The following is a 12,577-nucleotide window of genomic DNA, read 5'->3' on the forward strand; positions in this document are numbered from 1 at the left end:
AAAATCACATGGAACAGATACAACAAAAGATGTATATCAAAAAATGCAAAATTACGACACTACAATACAATCATCAAACCAGAGGCACTTTATGCATCTGAAACACTGATCATTGGCGGCAGGTCACAAATGAAAAGCATTGAGAAACAAGAGAGGAAAATTCTCAGAAAAATCCTAGGACCAAAGTTCGAAAATGGAATTTGGATGAAAAAGAAACCCCACGAAATTTTTCAATTCACAGAAAAAATCACAGATACCATCAGAAAGAGACGACTAAAATTCTACGGACACCTACACAGAATGGATAACAACAGGCTGACAAAGAAAATTCTAAATCTAGCTCTAACCCTGAAAATCCGCAACAATTGATTAGCAGAAATTCATGAAGATCTACAAGAAATGGGTATTGAAGACGAAACCATTCAAGATAGAATGAAATTTAGAAGCTTAGTAAACAAACATAAATTTGCAGAGAAACCAACAAGAAAAAATACAGGCTGGACAGAAACACGCAGAAAGGAACACAGTGAAAAAATGAAGAGATATTGGGAAGAAAAGAAGAAGAAACATTGTGCAAAATAAGTTCAAACGCGCTCCACAGCTGGGCACAACGAATCAAAAAAATAATAATAATTATAATATCCGTCCCCACGTAAAAGAAGCTTAACAAATAAAATTCCCAATCCGGGCGGAAAACGTACCCGCGATTCTCTGAACTCTGACTTGACACTGGTCATTCAGCTGATGACACTTCACTTTGCCTTAAAGCAGCCTCGGCAAATCGTTTCCATGTTGCCTTAAGACGCCAGTGGTTGACTCAATCTAGTAGTGGCTGGTTCTTTTCCCGTAACAGCAAGTGCTTTGTTCCTTTAACAGAGATATCCATATCGTATTGTTTAATTATTCTTTATAGGTAGATAATGTAACTTAGCGAATCATTTCCTTCTTTCTTCATCTGTTTACACTCCAGGGTTGGTTTTCCCCTCGGACTCAGCGAGGGATCCACCTCTACCACCTCAAGGGCGTGAGACATTGGGTTGGCGATGAAACTGGGGAGGATAACCAGTACCCCGCCCCGGCGGCCTCAGCTGCTATGCTCAACAGGGGCCTTGTGGGTGGATGGTAAGCTTGGAAGGCATAGGCAAGGAAGAGAAAGGAAGTGCCCGTGGCCTTAAGTTAGGTACCATTTGCCTCGAGGAGAAGTGGGAAACCACGGAAAACTACTTCGAGTTTGGCTGAGGAGTGAATCGAACTCCCCTCAACTCACTTGACCTCTCGAGGCGGAGTGGACCCCGTTCCTGCCCTCGTACCACTTATCAAATTTCGTGGCAGATCCGGGAGTCGAGCCCGGGCCTCCGGGAGTGGTAGCTAATCACATGAACTACCGCACCACAGGGGCGGACAGTGAATCATTTTCTGAGTAAAACAATAATCCTTTTCATCTTCACATAGCAGATAGTCTAATTTAATTATTTTTGACAGTGATACTGCATTGAGAAGGAGCCTCCTGTTTCATATTCGAGTATTCATGTAAAGGATGAAGAGCAAAGGGAATAAACCCGATATTTTTCTAATGCTTTAACGTGCTTTAACAATGCGACAGAAGGATGGGCAAGAGAGTGACCGCAGCCGTAATTATGATACACCCCAGGCATTTTCCATTGTGTAAAAATAGGAAACCACGGAAAACCATATTTAGGGCTGCCGGCGATGGGATTCGAAAGCACCATCTCCAGAATGCAAGCTCACAGCTGCGTGACACTAACCGCATACCCAACTTGCCCGGTAAACAACATCCATAATAATATCGTAATTGCAGGCTCTTAGCTACCGTGTGTAGGTACTTTGATTTAATGCCATTTAAGCTGCCCGCTTGTCAAATTCTACGTTCCATTTTACTCTACCATGGCAGAGGAAATCGAATTTTGATTGACTGATTATTTTATTTATTTTGCTAGTGGTTAAACGTCGTACTAACGCAAAGGTTTCTGGCGACGCAAGTATAAGAGAGGGCAAGGATTTGGAAGTAAAGTGGCCGTGGCCTTAATTAACATACAGCCCCGATATTTGCCTGGTGTGAAAATGGGAGATCATGCGAAATGATTTTCAGGGCTGCCGACGAAGAGATTCCAACCCACCATCTTCAGAATGCAAGCTCACGGCTACTTGACCCTAAACGCATGGCCAACTTAATCGGTGTTGTGATCTATGGCTTAGTTTTGAATAATATTGTCGGGTAAATACCACAAATGTCACCAGAGGTGTTTTACATAGACATCGCACGACATGGACTGTCGAATGAACTTCTATCTAGCCTTGAAAAATCCGAGTATCTTGGCCGCGTTTGCACCTGGGATCTTGATTTCAGGAATCCTACACCCTACCACTGTTCTACAAAGGGCCCGGATTTCCATGGAGATAACGTATTATTAATTTCTATTGTAATCAAATTGTTTGCATATAGGCTCAGTCGGTTGAGGCGCTGGCCTTCTGGCCCCAGCTTGGCAGGATCGATCCTGCCTCAGTCCGGTAGTATTTGAAAGCCCTCAAATACGTCAGCCTTGTGTTGGTAGATTTACTGGCAGGTAAAAGAACTCCTGCGGGACTAAATTCCGGCATCTCGGCGTCTCCGAAACCGTAACAAAGTAATTAGTGGGACGTAATGCCAAATAACATTATTAGTTATTTACATATAATTTGTGATTGTCCTCGATCATCTGTTGAGGAACGTCAATGTTTTGTAGAATTTCTAGTGATCATTATTCGTTCACTCTGTCAAGAACTTTATAATTTACGAAAAGCTACTCCCTATGTTCCTCTACGAGAATTTTGAGGGTAAAATGTACATCAGCGTATGACCTTTCTTTCCTGAAATCCGCGCTACCTACCGAATACAATTCCTGTCTACTACAACCGCTTCCGAACACAGGTTGTCCTGAGTTCATGCTGCCTGAACTCTCTTTTCCTAACAGATGTTGAACTAAGCTCACAACGTTAATTATGAAGTCTCAATGACTCCACCGTTTTTTTCAAACAAGTCCTTATTTAAATTCACAGAGGCGGCAAACGTGTGCGATTAAAACAACGTAGTTACAATGAACAATGGTAGAGACTAACGGCTGCCCATTCAACAGGCATTGCATTCATAATGATCGCTTGTCCGGCGTTTTTGTTTCACACCGTGTCGGGTTCTTGGGCTGGACTCAAACATGTCGACAACAGCATATTGTACAGTAGGGAGAACATGTGTTCGGTGTATACAGTGTCGGCACAGTACCTTTATTTCGACCAAGAAGTCGAATCTCCCTTTTTAATGTGTGCATTATGTTCTATAATAATAATAATAATAATAATAATAATAATAATAATAATAATAATAATAATAGATGATGATGATGCTTGTTGTTTAAAGGGGCCTAACATCGAGGTCATCGGCCCCTAATGGTACAAAATGAAATAACAAAAAATTCAAATTCATCCACTGACCAAAATAAAATAAAAAATGTCATGAAGAATGAATGGATGGACATGAACCCTACAAAAAAACAAAAACAAACAAACAAAAACAGTGGATCGGACTCAAAAAGAAGGTAGTTAATTAGAGTATTACTGACCAAGGGACCATTTATAAAGCACAAGGATGCTTGTTGTCTGAAGGGGTGATAAATTCACGTCTAAGGCCATACGGAATGGTACATGTCACGAGTAAAGTAGAACCGTGGTATTTGTCATTTTGGGGTACAGGTCAAAAGTAGCGAAGACTCACGGTGATCCACACAAGATGGTACTACTCACAAGTATTGCAATTCATACAGGGAACGCAGACCTATGGTGTTTCTCACACAATGGCGCCACTCATAGCCAACGCAAACCGGTAAGGTTCCTCACCTAGGTGTACTAGTCACGGGCGCCGGTATTCCCGTGGTGTTCCTCACATAGTGGGTACCAATCACAAGCAACGCTGACCCACGGTGCCGCTCATATAGCGGTACAACTCACAGGCTACGCCCACACCCGCGGTGTTGCCCACATGGGGACAACGCACGGGTACTGGAATCCACCAGGCCAGGCTTTTTACTGCAACTAATCACAAACCTATTTCGTACCAATTTAGTGATACTACTCGCAAGTACATGTAACCCATGGTGTTCCCCGCATGATGGTACGAATCAAGAGTAGTTTCATGGTTGTAATTCAATCATCCCTTGGTCGCCCCTTGTAGTCGCCTCTTACGACAGGCAGGGGATACCGCGGGTGTATTCTACATGTACGTCCCCCCACCCGCAGGGGTAATAATAATAGAGTGTGGCCTCCGGAGGAGATGACTCGTGCATGTCTTTCAAGTTGACGCCTTATAGGGTACCTGCATGCAGTTGCACCATCTTCGGGGGGGGGGGGAGAGGCCTTTTATGCACCCCCAAAATGATCTTAGTGAAGAGAGTTACATTTTATCCCTACCCCCCACAAAATTCTCCTCTTAGATTTAAGTCCCCTTAAAGCATGGAGTTTGTTAGTCTTCGGAGGCTGCTAAGGCGTTAAATCTGGATGGTTTTATATCAAAAACTGAGATTAGAAATAGGGGATTCCTTCAAAGAACTATATTTCCTAACGGAGACTGTTCAGGCGGTACATCTTCGGGTAGAGGTTTTCATATTTCGTATCGTGAAATGCATAATACAACCTGAGACAAAGTTCGGTGAATGAAGTCAGAACGATCGATCCGGCAACATTGGCGATATACAACGCTGCACCTGCGTAGCAGCAGGTTTCGACCACCTGCTCCCAACGTTGTTCAGTTGAGCATCGTGTGTGTGCCGTGTAAGACCTCTTTAACACAGTGCGTGTTTAGTGCGTTGGTTCTGAACTGCGAACAGGAACATGAACGACCAAAAGATCGATGTACAGTTTTGTTTTAAGCTTGGCAAGACACCGAAAGAAACGCATGCGATGCTGGTACGTGTTTATGAAGATCAAGCACTGTCCTTGAATTGTGTGTATGAGTGGTTCGCCCGTTTTCGAGGAGGCCGGGAAAGGGTTTCTGACAACCCCCGCAGCGGAAGATCGGCGACCGCCGTCAGTGACGAAAACACTGAGAAGGTGAGGACATAAATCACGAACGATCGACGATTAACTGTGCGCATGATAGCGGATGAACTTTAGATTAACCGTGAATCCGTGCGACAAACCGTTACCCAGAAGTTAGGGAAGAGGAAAACGGCGTTCTCGTCTTGTGCCACATCACTTGACTGACGATCAGAAGCAGGCACGTTTAGAGGCTTCACAGGATTTTGTCGAAACGGCGGATGGGACACCAAATTTCTTGAACTGTATTGTCACTGAGGATGAAACCTGGTGTATCAGGTACGACCCTGAAACGAAACGGCAAAGCATGGAATGGCGTTGTCTGGGATCCCCTCGTCGGAAAAAGGTCAGAGCCGGAAAGCCACGCATCAAAACGATGCTCATCACCCTTTTCGATAGCCAAGGCATTGTCCACAAGGAATTTCTACCTGAGGTAACGACGTTGAATGCTGCACGGTACATTGAAATTTTGGCCCGTTTCGTGAAACGTCTACGCAGGGGACGACCCCAGTACGTACAACAAGGTTCATGGTATTTTTCCATAACAAGGCTCGCCCATTCACAGCCAATATCGTCAAACAGTTCATGGTGAAAAACGGGGTGGTGCAAATTGTACATCCCCCATACTCGCCAGATCTCAATCCTCCAGACTTCTTCCTATTCCCACGACTCAAACTCGCTTTGAAAGGAAAGAGACTTGACGATATTCCTTACATCCAACGAAACGTGACGAGGCTTTTGAACATCGTCCCAAAGGAAGATTTCTTTCAAAGCTTCCAGGACATGTATCGCCGATCTCAGCAGTGCAAAGTTATGGGAGGGGACTATTTCTAAGGACAGTAAGTTCACTGTCGTGCATTGTTCATGCATGTTGATAGTACAGGACTATTCACCGAACTTTATTGTCACAGGTTGTATACAGTACGGTAATGGGATATGTATTAAGAAAATGTATTTATGAAACAAGTTCCAATTTTTTACTTGGGATTATTTTTTAGAGTTCCGTACATAAAACACTCCTTCAGAATATTTACTGTATTTATTAATCAAGTTATATTTTTCTGTTTACTTGTGAATATTGTTGAAGACTCCGTACATACGGCTCGTTCAAAAATGTATCCGAGAAACAAGCTGTATTATTATACTGTTTGTGAATATTGTTTTTATATAGGAATTAATAGTTGTTCCTCATTTCACACCCTGTGTTCATGTTAATCATTCCCCCCAATAATTACCCGAAGTAATGCCTTCCTGTATGTCTGTGAGGATGGGGCCCTCTCTATGATGAATTCTAATGCTGAAGACGGGACACACCCCCAGCCTCCGAGCCATAGGAATCAACCAATAAAGGTTAAAATCCCCACTCGACCGGGAATCGAACCCTGAACCCCTTGGACCAAAGGCCAGCATGCTAACAATTTAGCCATGGAGCCGGATATAATAATAATAATAATAATAATAATAATAATAATAATAATAATAATAAACGTCTTCATCATCGTATGGCATCATTTACCAATGTAGACCTTCTGAAGTGATACTATATTGGCGGCCTGCCTGACAATTTTGATATTCCGAATGTGCTGCTGCCTAGCAAGGAATGCGAATTCCACTGAACGGATATTATGACTGAGATAATGTAATTTTATCGGGTGTCACTGAGTGCTCTACCAGATATATCTTAGCATGCCAACAATAAGAAGGAGTGCCAAGATTTTCGGTCGTCCTTCAACAATCGACTAGTTCTCATGAGTCTGAAATGCTACCACTGATCTACAGAGGTAGGTTACGAAAACCAGCGGCATAGAGATGTAATCTTTATCTGAGATGCCACCGATTTCAGTCGAAACCGAACCCAGTATCGTAGGAACAGGGAGGTAACAAATTACTGTTATGGCCACTGAAGTCAAATTATGATTTCTATTGTCTTCATCATTTTTGAAATTGAGTTCAGCCACCTGGAAATGTTTTACATGCTCAGACATTAAGGAAATGCAATCTGTCGAATAGTTTTCACATGACCGAGATATTTGGCTGGTTGCCATCAGTCGTTTACTTATTAACTTGCATTTTGTAGATGGTGGACTTTAACCCTAATTTCGACAGCTCTAAATATGGTTTTCAGAGGTTTGCTATTTTCGTACAGGGCAAATACTGGGGTTGTACCTCAATTAAGGTCACAGTCACTTCCTTCCCAGTCCTAGCCATGAAACCCATTAGAATTGGTGCGACGTAAAGCCAACAGCAAAAAGTAAAAGAATAATATAGTTTTGAATCCTTGAGGAAGTCGCCCCCTAACAACAATAGCAGCACCGCATTATCTCTTCGTCGCCATAAGCCCTATCTGTGTCGGTGCGACGTAAAACAAATTGTAGTGGGGTGGGAGAGATTACCTCTTAGATATCAATGACGTAGCCTTGTTGACACATCGGATCTAGTGAAATCTCCCGAGTTAGACAACATTGGGCGTGTTAACTACCTGAATGGATAATCCATGTTCTGGTTGGTAGAAGAGGACTGGATAGTAACTAGCTACCTTACCTGAAGTAAAATCCGGCTGAGCGTACCTGATGACTGATCTCGCTTCAAGTTTGGACATGGCAGTAGCTTTGTTTTCACTTATTTTATATTACCTGTTGAACTCCTCGTTGACGGATTAATTTAATACCATTTTAGGGATAATACCATCTGGTGAAGGCGAGTGGCAGCCGAAAAGAGAGAGAGCAGATCTCAATTAACAACTGTCAGTGTAATATTAGTGTTAACCGTTTAATGGGCCTAAGGCATTGTACGAATCCGTATTTAGATTTCTTCCAGCTCGGTGAAATAAGTATAGGCCTATCCGAGGTCAAAGGTGTCGCATTTCCACCTTCCTTCGTGACCTCGCCCCCCCCCCTCCCGCTCTTTTGTCTTACTACCTTTTCCGCGTCTTCCTTCTTATTCGATGATCACTCATCAATAAGGGCTGATGATCACGCGGTTTTGTACTTTATAAAGACTAACACATTTTTGTTTTTTACAATTTGATTTACGTCGCGCAGTCACAGACATGTCTTAGGGGTAGGAGTGGGCTAAGAGGGGGAAGGAAGCGACCGTGGCCTTAATAAAGGCAAAGCTCCAGCATATATGCCTGGTGTGAAAATGGGAAACCAGGCCTGCCGGTATTAGGGTTCGAACCTAAATCGTTATCTTGACGAGGTCTGCTATGTTCGGCGTTGATGAAATTCGCACCGAAAATCTGAATTTGTTTTACGTTAAAATATGTATTCGATAAAAATGATCAGAAATTGTAGTTCCTACAACGTTTGATATCGTCGCTGCGCCTGCGAAAACCGCTATATGATGATGTTTTGGGAGAAATACTGTTCCGCCGCACATATGTCAACAACAGCGAATATTCTCTGAAATGATTCCTTTGACACTGAACCCAAGATGACAGAGCTAGGGCCAAAGTCCTAAGCTGAACTACATTTACAGAGAACTAATATTTCTGCGATATTTGGAAATTTGTGAAAAATGACATCATTACGAACCTCCCCGTTATCACTACACTATTCGTAAGATGATGGTGCATATAATACTTAAAATGGAAAATTATATCTTGCACAGATTTTGTAGTGTATAGTTTCTCAATACAGGTAATATTAACGGAGATATTTGGCATTTCCTGTTTGGATACCCTTAATTGTGCTAAGCTACTGTACACTAATCAAAATAATAATATGTAACCTAATGCACTCTCCTTATATGCCTAAACATTAATACCGGGTTTGAATAAATTATGCCAAGATGTTTTCCAAACAAACAAACAAACAAACAAACAAACTTGTACTGAATATACTTCTGACTTTTGTACACCTAATCCGAGATTAAAACGAAGTATAAGGCAAAATTTTGAAGTGTACGAACAAAATTAAATTCTTTGCTGCATTTACACTGATTACTCCAAAGGAAATGTACCGAGTGGAGTGGTTGCGCGTGTTATCGCGCTATCATTATGGAGCTAAATCTCTGAATTCGGGAGACGCGTGGGTTCAAACCCCACCGTCAACTCTCCTGAGAATGATTTTCTGTGGTTTCCCTCTTTTTTTTTTTTACAATTGACTGTACGACGCATCGACACAGATAGATCTTATATCGAAGGTGTGATAGGAAAGGGCTTGGAGAGGGAAGGAAGTGGCCGTGGCCTTAATTAAGCATTTGCCTGGTGTGAAAATGGGAAATCACGGATAATCACATTCAGCATTGCCGACAGTGGGGTTTAAACCCACTATCTCCCGAATGCAAACTCACATCTGCGCGCCCCTAACCGCACGGCCAACTCGCTCCCATTTTCACTTCCAGGCAGATGCCCCGACAGTTCCTACTCATAGGCCACAGTCTATTCCTTCCACCTCCTTACTCATTTTCATTCGCCATCGTTCATTTCATCTTCATTAGTTCCTCAACTGAAGTTGGCGTCAGGAAGGGCATTGGCCGTAAAACATCTCATACACAGTATCAAGAAATGGGACTAAAATGTAGACATACTCTAGAGGGAATGCAAGTTACTGGCACCATATACGGATGACATGATCAATGAACTGAGTTGTAATGTCGTTTGCAGTGAGTGTTCATCTGGCTGAAGAGTTATCTCAGGCCGAATTTCTAACTCATGAGCTGTTCTCAATATATGTCACCGAGCATCATCGTTTTATTTGTTCTTGCGGTGTGTGAATTACTTCCAATCAGTGAGATAATTCTGTTTGCGTACAGTCAAATCAGGTACACGTAGCAGGTCAAAAAGTTAAAGGCAAGTGACCCACAGAATGGGCAAACGAGCGTCGTTTCACGCACTAAATCTGCGATAATTTCACGAAACGAGGCGAAAAGATATTGGTAGGCATTGTTGTCACATACAGGTCAACAACTTCTCTGTAGTTTTCGGTGAATGAAGAGTGAAAAATGCTATTAACCAGAATCAAAGTGAACTGGTGAAGTACTATTTATTTCATTTATGTGTTTCTGACTTACATTTTTGGCGAAGTTAGAGCTCACGGCCCTCTCTTACATTTAACCACTTTAAACAATAAAATTTAAAAATAGAAATAGTAAGATACAGCAATTCTACAAATAAATAATACTACGGACATATAAACTAAGATTAGGTTACAAATCAGTACGGCAATTAGTGTAATTATTATTATTATTATTATTATTATTATTATTATTATTATTATTATTATTATTATTATTATTATTATTATTATTATTATTATTGAAGTGCATAATAGATAAAAGAAAACCCATTCACACAATATACCCACAATGACTCACACATCTCAGTTCGGCAGGCAGATTTGAATTTTTGAGAGGAATGAACGTGCTGAATGTCCATTGAGAGTGTATTGTAGAGTCTCGATGCAGTAACTAAAAAAGGAATGATTGTAGGAATTCGTTCGATTTAGTGGGATTTCAAGTAGGGAACCAGAATGAGGAAAGGAAACGAAAATTAGAAGATAGGTAAGTAGGAGTGTTTGTGGAAAGTTCTTGGTAAAGAAGTGTAATTAGGTGAAAATTCGGTGCCACTCATAGGTCCACTATGAGAATGGCAAATATTTAACTTACTATATATCGAGAAGAATTGTCGTCAAAACATATTGCTCACCTTCTGAAAATCCAGCAGATACGCGCTTGATGGCTTCCTGATGCTATTCAACACGATAGGACTGAATGTATGCAGAGGAAGTGTGATAATTGTCATAAGTGAACAAGGATCATGCGTAAGGATTGCAAAGTAGGATTGCATATTAATCGTTTGTATCAGTTCTATACTAAGATGTAGTAGAACAAACTCTCCTCACAAAATGCGAAGTAGTGTTGATTTGCTTTGAGTAGTGAATTCAGTATTTGAAATCGAATATGTAGGCGAGATGAATCTCAACAATTTGACTACATTTTGTAGTATGATTGCATGCTTCAATAGTTACTTTTTGATGAAATGTCAAAACAAACTTAATGAGTTTTCTCAGCAGTACCCAGTGTCACCTGCAGGCGACGCATCATTTTTATGTATTCTGTTGGTGATTTTGAAATTTTAGTTTTAAACTGGTTAATGAGAGACCAAAAGGTCTTCAAATAGTGAAATTAAAAAAAATACATTACTTTCCAGAACAATGGGAATGAATACGTTTATTCATTTACGTTACAAGTGCCGAAGGTAAAGTTTGACGTATGAGTTGAGATATTTCAAGATTATCCGTGAAACACTTTCGTTCGTATAACCTATAATATTTATTTATTTATTTATTTATTTATTTATTTATCTATTTATTTATTTATTTTATGTAGCGTGGCTCAGATTATGAAGATTCCTATTACGCCAAACCATCTTATATGTGCTAAATTGTACAAACTACAGAACCTTAAGGTTTCAACATAAAGCTGCATTCCGTCATTTGTAGTCAGTTATATGCACTTTTGCCTGTGCATATTTAGCATATTTTGTGGTTTCCCTGTAACCACACAACCAGAGATATTTTTTAAAGAAGTAATAAATCGTCCATCCTCCAATGGCGGTGACCGGAATACAGTCAAGGTTACAAGTTCAATAGAATTTACGAACATCAAAGAGTGGAAATTAATAAAATTATTAATGCTGTTATTATCTCTGTCGGGAGGAGGGGAGGAGTGTTAATAATGTTCTCTGGTATAGATGGAAATTAATCTTATATAGATGAAATTAATCTTAAATAACAGTTGTAAAGGAAAGATAAATTTCTGACAGTTACTGTGGGGGAAACCTTACATTATACAATAATTTCTTAAGTCTACAGTATGTACCATTTACAACGCTTTTTAAATAAATTCCTACTACGCATGTCTCTTTTACTTAAATAATATTTAGATGAATACATTGCGCTGAGTTCAAGGTCCACCATTCCAACAGTTGATACCATCCATGAAGGAATCGGTATGACTAAAGAATCATTCAACAGATGTATTGACTCCCCCACATGACGCAGTGTAACCATCCGGTGTCTGAGAAACTTCTCTACATGCAGCTTTCTGGTGGTATGGTTTTCTAGTGGTTTAACGTTTCCCTAACACATCGAATGTTTTTCGGCCACGCAAGGTGATTATTGTTTTAAGAGGAAGTACAACTAGGCAACCCTTTTCTATTAACACTAATCTGAGGGAAAGAATGGAAGGGATCTGACACTTCGAAAAATAAAGATATCGACCAAAGAAAGTTGAAGGCCACGAAGGGAGTGAAATATAAAAGACACCCTAGGCCTCAATACCTAATACCGTCGGGGTCGGAAAATAACTAGTGTTGACCAAGAGAGGTCAGGTAGGATGGACGAAAGTGAGGAGTCTGGCACAAGTAAGTGGAAGCAATTCCAGGACTCAGCTACGGGCCCCGTGGTAGCAACTCACATTCCCATGGTATGATCCCCTTTTAGTCACCTCTTACGACAGGTATGAGATTCTGTATATGTAATTCTACCGCTCC

This window comes from Anabrus simplex, chromosome 5 (genome assembly GCF_040414725.1).
Source record: "Anabrus simplex isolate iqAnaSimp1 chromosome 5, ASM4041472v1, whole genome shotgun sequence".
Taxonomy (NCBI): Eukaryota; Metazoa; Arthropoda; class Insecta; order Orthoptera; family Tettigoniidae; genus Anabrus; species Anabrus simplex.